The sequence below is a fragment of the Lathyrus oleraceus genome, chromosome 1 (genome assembly GCF_024323335.1).
Source record: "Lathyrus oleraceus cultivar Zhongwan6 chromosome 1, CAAS_Psat_ZW6_1.0, whole genome shotgun sequence".
In the NCBI taxonomy this organism is placed as follows: domain Eukaryota; kingdom Viridiplantae; phylum Streptophyta; class Magnoliopsida; order Fabales; family Fabaceae; genus Lathyrus; species Lathyrus oleraceus.
In genome coordinates, this window is record NC_066579.1 from 83,452,312 (window position 1) to 83,462,187 (window position 9,876).

Here is a 9,876-nt window from a genome sequence, read left to right on the forward strand (position 1 = left end):
TCATGATGAAAAGTTTGTTTTAGAATGTGAGGCGTAAATAGCGACTAAAATGCGTAAAATAAATAAAGTAAAGCGAGTGCGGAAAATAAATAAAGTAAAGCGAGTGCAAAAAATAAATAAAGTAAAGCGAGTGCGGAAAATAAATAAAGTAAAGCGAGTGGGAAAAATAAATAAAGTAAAGCGAGTGCGGAAAATAAATAAAATAAAAGCGTAGACAGAAAGTAAATAAAATAAAAGTGATGCGGAAAATAAATAAATAAAGCGATAAATAAGAACCTGCTCCAAATGGAGGGCTTTAAATCTGGTACAAAAATAAACCTCCGACTCCTGAAGCTAAAGACGACAGCAACTCGAAGTGATCCAACTCAATCTCACTAAGGTGCGATAACCCCCCGATGTGACGGATTACCGCTATTACAAATGATAAATATAAGCTTAGTGTTGTAAACTAAGTTGAATGATTAGAAAATTAGATGGAACGAACTATTTATAGAGGATTTCAGCAGCTTGCAAAGACCATGGTGCCCTCCAACTTCTCCTTAGTGGGAACGTGATTTCCAAATGTGGCGCCCGCCATCCCTTCGTGGCGCCCGCCATGTGTGTAAATGGAAAATATCATGGGAACGTGGCGGTTACCTCCTAGTTGAGGGCTGATGACTCATGGCTCCTCCTATAGCGGCCGCCATGTGCAACGCCATGTGTGTAATTTTCGCGGAAAAACTCTAATTTTAGGTATTTTTGCTTCGTTTCTTCCAAAAGAGTCCGAAAGTGCTAAATATCTGAAAACTTGATAAGAGAGAGCATAATAGATTACATTATTTATGATATTTCTAATTTTTTTTGTCCTGTTGCTGATATTGTTGGAAAAAAGGGGGCAATTCTAATTATCTTGTATTCATAAAAAGTTGGGTTTGAAATTTATATGGAGGCCATGAGATTATCAAGCCCCTTCTATAGTGCACGATGGCTTGTTATTTATTTTGCTAAGGTTCTTACTACAAAATCTATGTGATTTTTTTTTGTCATAACTGTTCTCTAAGGATTAAATAAATATTTTTTTCTCTTTCTCTCTTATGTATATATTTAGGGTTCAGTTCCTTTGGATATTGGGAGACTAATAACAGGGTATGAAATGAGAGTCTTTTTCATTTGTACAATGTTGTAGTTCTTGTTGTTCATCCAAATGATTCTCAAAATTTCATTTTTATAGACTTGCATATGTAAGTTATTGAAATTTAACTTTATATTTGATGTATTATTATTATATAAGGTTCCTGTCTTCGTAGTAGAAATTGCGCCAAAAAAACTCTGAGGAGTCCTCACTACTTTAAATCAGGTATATATTTATTAGACATTGTAACTATATGATCATGAAAACAACTAACAATTTGAAACATTTATAAATATTTGCATTTTTTTTTGTATCGTAGTTGTTTTCTTATCTGGACTTATTAGTTCTTAAGTCACAGCATCCACTCAGTTCACACACAGACACAACAACTGGCATGCTATTCTGACCTACCTGCTCTTTTTCTCCCATTCTTATTGCCTTCCTTTTCATCCATTCATTCACCAAAAAGTCACATCAACTTTAGAATTTAGATAAACCTCATCGTCACTAACCCTTATACATTAATTAGGCACCGTCACTCATTAACTAACTCATAACCATGGCATTTTCTGGCTATATCCATGCCATGTTTTATCATCAAAATTCAAAACTAGTCTACGGTATCTTCTTATCGATACGTATTTTTTATTTGTTACCATTACATGCATAAACCTTGTGCCTTTATTACATTAATGTGTTTCATAGATGCATAACAAAACATACGAATTATGGTTTTATTTGTTAGAGTTTTTAAAAGTAATAATTTTTAAAGTATTTATAACTTTGATAAAAGATATTTTTAAAAAAGTGAATAAAAAATTTCACATAAAAAAATTATTTTAAAAACGTTATCTTATTATTAAAAAAATTGAGTGAAAATATTTATGAAATACTTAATTTGAGAAGCTATTTTGATTAATTTCTCCTAATGTAACAGAAAAATTTACTTCTCATAAAATTAATTTTAAAAATATATTTAAAGAAAATTAAAAGTAAATTATTGAGTGTCATAATTTAATTTTTAATTTATAATCACAAATTTAAAATAAATTTTATTTTTTAATAAGTTACTATAAATATTATTTTTAAAATATAAACAAAAAAATATTTTTATCTATAACATACTAACCCTAATATCTATAAATCGCTCCGGCATACAGAAATTCATCACCATTATTTTTTTTTTAAAAACAAATTGGTATTTAAGTTATTGAAACAATGCTTAGAAAAGTACTCCCCTTTCGTTTCTTAAAATTTTCTAAAATTTCTAAAATTACCATACTTAAATTTTAAAATCCGAACACCTCTTGTTATCATGACTTCTTCCTCTTTTAACTCACTTCTTCATTTTTGAGGAATAGAAAAACTTTTAAAATCGTCAGTTTGAAATTCACTTTATTGTGTCATTTTCTACCTAAATTTAATAATGTGTCATTTTTTTTAAATATCTAATTAAAAAAAATGTTACTACCCATTTTCTCAAATAATGTTTTTTCTTCTTAACTATTAATTTTATTTGAATTTTAGAATTTGAGCATTTGTACGTGTCCTCAGATCCTATCATTCAAAATAGTATTCGGTTCTCTTTGATTTTAGAAGTTTTCATTGTTTTCATTTCTTGTTATCACGCGTGTTAATTTATGAGGTATTTTGGATACAATTTTAGTCTCGACAGAGATAATTGCATATTTCAACATGAATTGTGCACGATGTAGTTGAAGTCTAGAAGATGTGTGTGTTGTAGTTGAAACTTATTCTAGCATGTTGTCGAAATATGTTAGTTTGTTATTTAAGTTAGGATGTCGACTTGAGTCAGTTTGTTGGGTCAATTGTTTAGTATGTTAGTTGAAACTTATGATTTAATTTTCTTATAAATAACATATTAATCATCATTTCTCCATCAATCCCTGATTATAATGTTCACGTGGAGAAAGTGGTGTGGTTGAGATTCAATTGTAAACATTGTACTCTAATGTGGAATTGAATTAAGAATTCAGTTTTAAACCACTTTGAGTTGTCTTTATCTCTTCTTCTCTCTTTTCCTTTACTTTGTGGTTTTCTTGTTAATCAAGAAACCGATCATACTTTGTTTTCTTGGCACCAATTTCACAACAAATTGGTGCAGTGGGTGTGGAGGAGAAGATGTCGTCAACTAAGTATGAGATTGAAAAATTCATTGATGTGAATGATTTTGATTTGTGGCGCTTGAAGATGCAAGCCCTACTGGTTCAGCAGGGTTTATTAGAAGCGTTGAAAGGATCGGAGAAGATGGATGTTTCCCTAACGGAGAAGGAGAAGACGACGATGTTCGATAAATCCCACAGTGTCATCTTGAGCTTTGGTGATAAGGTACTCTAGAAGGTCTCGAAGGAGAAGAGGGCAGTGGGTGTCTAAAGCAATCTCGAGGGTTTGTATATGACCAAATCTTTGGTCAATCACTTCTACTTGAAGCAAGTTTTGTATTCATTCAGGATGGGTGAATACAAAGTATTGGCTGAGCAGTTGGATATGTTCAACAAGTTTATTCTTGATCTTGAAAATATTGAGGTCCAGATTGATGATGAATATCAAGTGCTAACGTTGTTGTGTGCTTTACCAAGATCTCATGTTCACTTCAAAGAAACCCTCTTGTATGGAAGAAGGTCTCTGACCTTTGAAGAAGTTCAATCAACCTTGTACTTGGAGGATTTGAATGAAAGAAAATAACACAAGTCATCATCTATTGGTAAAGGATTGTCCGTAAAAGGAAAATTCACAAAGAAAGATGGTAGGTTTGAAAAGAAGAAGGGTAAAGTTCTGCATAATTTTTATGGTGGTATTGCTCCTGCTATTAGGTGTTATCATTGTAAGAAGGAGGGTCACACAAGAAAGGTGTGCCCTGATCGACTGAATAATCATGGTAGAAAGGATGATAGTAATGCAACCATTGTGCAAGATGATTATGAATCATCTGATGTTCTAGTTGTTTAAGCAACGACTCTAGCAAGAAGTGGATTATGGATTCAGGTTTCACTTGGAACATGACTCCAAACAAAGATGTGTTTGAGGAACTATAAATCAAGATGGTGGATTAATGTTGCTCATAACCAACAAAGTATGCAAAATCGCAGTTTTATTTTGTTTTGTCCAAAATAAATTTTCAATTTTACAGACACATTGATTGAGTCGATTTCTTAACCGCGCATAAAATTAGTGAGGAATATTTTTAGGTTTGGACCTACAACTGTCTGTTTTATTGATCTACATTGTGCTTAGGTTAGTTTGATGTGCTCATTTTATTTTTTTGCATCTGCGTGCGGTCATATTTTGATCAACGCGAGCCTTTTCATCTGGGTATTTTTAACTACAATATTTGATCCCCAATTATCTGCTTTACTAAAATTTATTGCGCATAGATTATTTTAGTGCATTCATTTTATTTTTTCGCACATTTGTGCATTCAATTTTTGTTCATTTTTATTTTATTTTTAATCAAAATAAATACTGTTAAATAAGTAAGAATAAATAAAATAATTAATTTTTTTTATTTGTTTTTATTAAAATTATTTGATATTAGTTGTATCAATTTTTAAACTCATTTTGATAATATCTAAGGGTATTAGGATTATTAAAAAAAATGAACCCTAATTATGCTAGTATAAAGCATAATTATTGGCCTTGTGAGAAATGACAGTTGCACCATATCATCTCTCTCTCAATTCAAATTCAAAAATTAAATAACAAAAAAGTAAAAATAAAATCTGAAGAAGTAATATTCTTCTTCTTCACTCACCACCTCACAACCTGCAAATCCCTTTGTATCCATCACCAACATCTTCTTCACTCACCACCTCACGGCTTGCACTTCACAACAACCAACTTCGCCATCCCTGACTCAACCTCCTCACCATTTTTTTCCCGGCCAACCACCCTTGCTCCAACACCATCTCACAACTTCCACTTCAACCATCACCATCTTCTTCCACTATCCACCGCGTGAACTTCCTTGAAAATATGTTTTCACCATCCTCTCGCCCTCGTTTACCAGGCCCTCCTTTTTCCTTTCAACGCAAAATAACACAAGCATTATATTCTCTTTTTTCTCCTCGCCATCAAAACACAATCACCACCATTCAACCCTCTAATTTCCGTTAATGTTCACCAACACAAACCACTTCTCACATCTCCTCTCAGTCACTGTTAACCACTAACAACATACTCCCTCCAACTTTTGGCCACCCATCACCATTCAACGCCTCTCAACAACTATTTTCCACCCTTCCTACACAAAATTGAAACCAACCACCAACCACTTCATACACCTCACAAACTTTCTCACTATCTTCCTTCATCATACTTCACACAAACCTTCTTTCACATTCCTCACCTCCGGCCCTCATACAGACTTTCTCCACCACCCTTCCTTTAGTTTTGATTTGGATTGTGTTTTGTTATTTCGATTTAGTATTACTATGAATCCATCCCTTCCAAAGTCACTCAACATTTCTTCCTTTGTGTCGCGCGGAACCAACGACAACTCAACACTATCAAGGTTGACATGGTATTTTGTTTTTTTGTTTATTTTGCAATCGTGTTTCTGCGTATCTTGTTGTTATGTATAATGTTTAAGAAAAATTTTAAATTGGTTTGTATTATTAATTTTGTTGCGATGTTGTAAATTCGTTCAATTTGTATGTGTTTTCTTGTTTTTGGGTTATTTCGTATCTGAAACGTTACGCAGGTAGTTTTTTTCGATAATGTTATGTGTGTAGCTAACTTGTCAGTGTGTATGTGTGCTTCTTGATGTTGTTTAATTCTGTATCACGTTGTCGGTGGCTTTGCATTATGAGACGCATTATTGTGTTACTTGACGCATTCGTTCATACCAACTCGTGTGTGACGCCTTTGCGTTATGTGACGCATCATTGCGTGATAATTCGCGTGTGACGCCTTTTCACACATTAGCTTAATATATTTTCAATTAACTTTCGATATATGTGTGTTGGTTATGATCATGGTATGCGTGTTTATTTTTCTACATCTCATTGCATTATTTTTATGCGTTGCATTTTGTGTATTCACTTTGTGTTTCTGTTGCCTAATGTTGCATTTGTTTCACGTTTCGTCACAAATACTTGACTTTTGTCACAATTCGTGACCTCACATTAGAATTTTTCGCCTTGCATTACAATTCGCGTGTTAACTTTCATGACGTTAGAATTTGCGCCCTCGCGATAGAACTCACGACCTTGTGTTACAACTCACACCTTACAATTATTTCTCACCATCTTCACCATTAAATCAAAACATTTTCACATTGCAAACACAAATCAAATGCTTGATCTCATCAAGTTCTTTTCAAATTTAATCGCTTCAAAAACTTATTTCACAATAAACAATCAGATGAAAAGGATTAGATGGGGAATAATGACCATTAGTCTATGTGTTAGACCTAGGGCAATTGTCATGTTTTTTATGTTCGGAATGCTTCAATTGTTTCTTGTTTGTAATGCTTTTTAGGTGAGATACTCTTTTAATTGGATTTTGGGCATATAAGGAATACTGACCATTAGTCTATGTGTTGGATCTAGGGTAATTGTCATGCTTTAGCTGGTTAACTAGGAATAGGAAACCCCGAGTAGTGGCTAGTGAATTAACGCTCTGTTGCATCGCCTAATCCTGCTTACACTAGTGGACAAGGGATAGGAAGCTCGAGTAGTGATTAGTGAGCTATATCGCAAGGGATTGGTTATAGCGGTATTGTTAATTTGTCGTGGGATTATAGTGATGAGATTATTCATGTAAGGCATCAAACATCAATAATAGAGAAATAGGAGACCATAATTATGTCTAGACTTTTTGTTTATTTTCGCTTTGAAATCTGACCCCCCCCCCCCCCCCCTTTTACTATTTCCTACGCATTGCATATTTTTTGTCTTGTTCAAAAGCGGTCCATGTGGATTTGATATTTTATTACTACGACAGTATTGGTACACTTGCCGAGAATTTATCAAGTTTTTGACACCGTTGTATTAGGATGCTCCCCCTAAATGTATTAGGAACATGCAACTTCATTTCCCCCTTTTTTATGCTTGACAAGATTTCTCTTGGAACTGAGTCGACTTTGAGTATAACGCGAAAAACATTTATGCCCCCCTAAAAAATTGCACACAAACCATAACATAAAATGCATAAAACAATTCTAGACTCATTACAACTTCTCCCCATTTTACAACATGAAAAAGAGATAGATCGAAATGCGTCTAAAAGCCAAATAAACAACCACCAACAAATAATTTCAATGAACATATGAGATAAAAAACTAAGAAGTATATACAACAACAAAGATCGGTTACATAACACAAATATGAACATGTCACAAGCAACAAAATACAAATAGACATGCAACACCAACATTCAACAGTTAACAATCAAGTCATTAAAACTTGTATGTCAAGGAATGCATTAACAATCATAAATAATGCATGAAAAAATATATAAAAGCTCAAATGCATATAATTAGAAAAATACTTATATCAAAATAAGAACAATCAAAATAAGAACAATTAAAACATAAGCTAGATATGAATGAGTGAGATAAGGAGGAAATAGGCAAACCAACGCACAACTCTAGAACAAACATATAGAATGATATAAATTGAATACAAGAGTTATATAGACACACCATTGTAATTCGGTAAAAACTATGATTTACTACAAAATAATGTTAGTGAGAACAAAATATATAGCAAATGAAACTAAACAAAATCCTCATTCTACTTAAGGCATGAAGAGTCTAAGACTCTCAAATCCCTAAAAGTATTATGAAAGGGATCTAATGACAATGGTATGGTAAAACTGTCAGAAAGCTGACTTTTAGGTGTCAACGTATTCAAAAACAACATCCCCTCAATGTATTTGGTCTGTGAATGAATTACCGAATTCTTAGTAAGGCTTATTGTACTAATATTATCACACTTAATTAGAACACATTCAAATTTTAAATTATAGTCTTGTAATTGTTACTTTAGCCATAACACTTATACATAAGAAATACCAACGGCTACATATTCAGCCTCCGAGGTAGAAAGAGCAACGTTATGCTACTTCTTACTGTGCCAAGAAACTAGACAGCTTCCAAATAAGTGATAGGTATCAATAGTACTTTTCCTATCCGACTTGCACCCTGCAAAGTCGGAATAAAAAACTCTACTAATCTACAAGCACTACCTTTATGATACCAAAGAACGTGATGGGAGGTTCCGTTAAGATACCTTAAAATACATTTTACGATATTAAAGTGGGAATTCTTAGGTGATGCTTGATATCTGGCACACATATACACGCTAAACACGATATTTAGCCTACTTGCAATTAAATAGAGTAAGGATTTGATTATACCTCTATACATGGTTACATTGAAATTCACTCCTCTTTCATCTTTGTCAATAAGCACATTTGAAGTCATGGGTGTTGAGATACTCTTCAAATCTTTCATATTTAACTTCTTGAGAAGCTCTAAGCAATATTTCATTTGACTTATGAAAATGTCATCTTCGACTTAAACGACATTGTCGTTTTCTTTCCCATTTGGCAAGAGCCACATAATTTTTCTTTTAAAAACTTTATTTTAGGAAGACCAACTACTAGATTTTTGGATGTTATCTTATATAACAAGTCAAAATGCATGTGACTTAAGCGTCTATGTCATAACCAAAAATCTGCATTATTTGCTACTAAACACTTAGTTCCATGCATTGACATGTTATCTAGATCAAGCATGTAGACATTTTCAATCCTAGAACCCTTAAAAACAAGTTACTTACTTGTCTTATGCTCAATTACACAACTAAAAGTATCAAAAACTACTGAATACTCTTTGTCACATAATTGACTAATACTAAGTAAGTTGTGTTTAAGCCCTTTGACTAAAAGCATATTTCCAATGCTAATTATGGAGGGATTTCCCATAATACTTTCACCAAGAATTTTAGCTTTCGTATTATTTTCGTACGTGACGTGACCAATTTCCTTCTCATCGAACTTGATGAACATGGAAGCATCTTCTGTCATGTGTCTTGAGCATTCGCTATCTAAAAACAATATTTTTTTTTTGCAGAGGCAAGACTTTTCTGCGACAATTCAAATAGGAAATTTAGGTCCCTAACTAGTGGGCCCTTTAAGGTTAGTTGAGTTACATTTAGGAATCCATGTCATTTTACCATTAAGAACTTGAACATTTATAGCATGACAAAAAGGCCTAATGTGACCCTTATCTCCACAGTAATAGAAAATAGCTTTAGATGAAATGATTTATCTATTTATTTTAGTAACATGAGAGTTTTTCTTAAAAACCTCCCCTCTTTAACTCGAAGAATAAGAACAAGTACAAGATAGTGAAGTAGCAAGGTTAGTTGTCCCTTAAAATTTTCAATTTCAAGTTTTAAAATTGGACACTCAATACATTCCACAACTTCCATATTTTTAACTAAAGTATCTGAAATATTACAACACTCATCTGTTAGAGATATATGTGTTTCCTTAATAGATCCTAAAGTAAGATTAATACGATTTATCTCCTTTCAAGTTTCAAAATCATTTATTTTTGGAGATAAATTTTCTTAAACTTTTTTATAGAATCCACATACATGTTATTGAATACATTCAACAATTCACGATAAGAATACTCATTATCAGAATCAGAATTATATACCTTTGAGATTTCACCTTTCTTACGTGTCGTTAAACAAAAGTTGGCACACTCATCATCTGAACTTGAGAAAGAA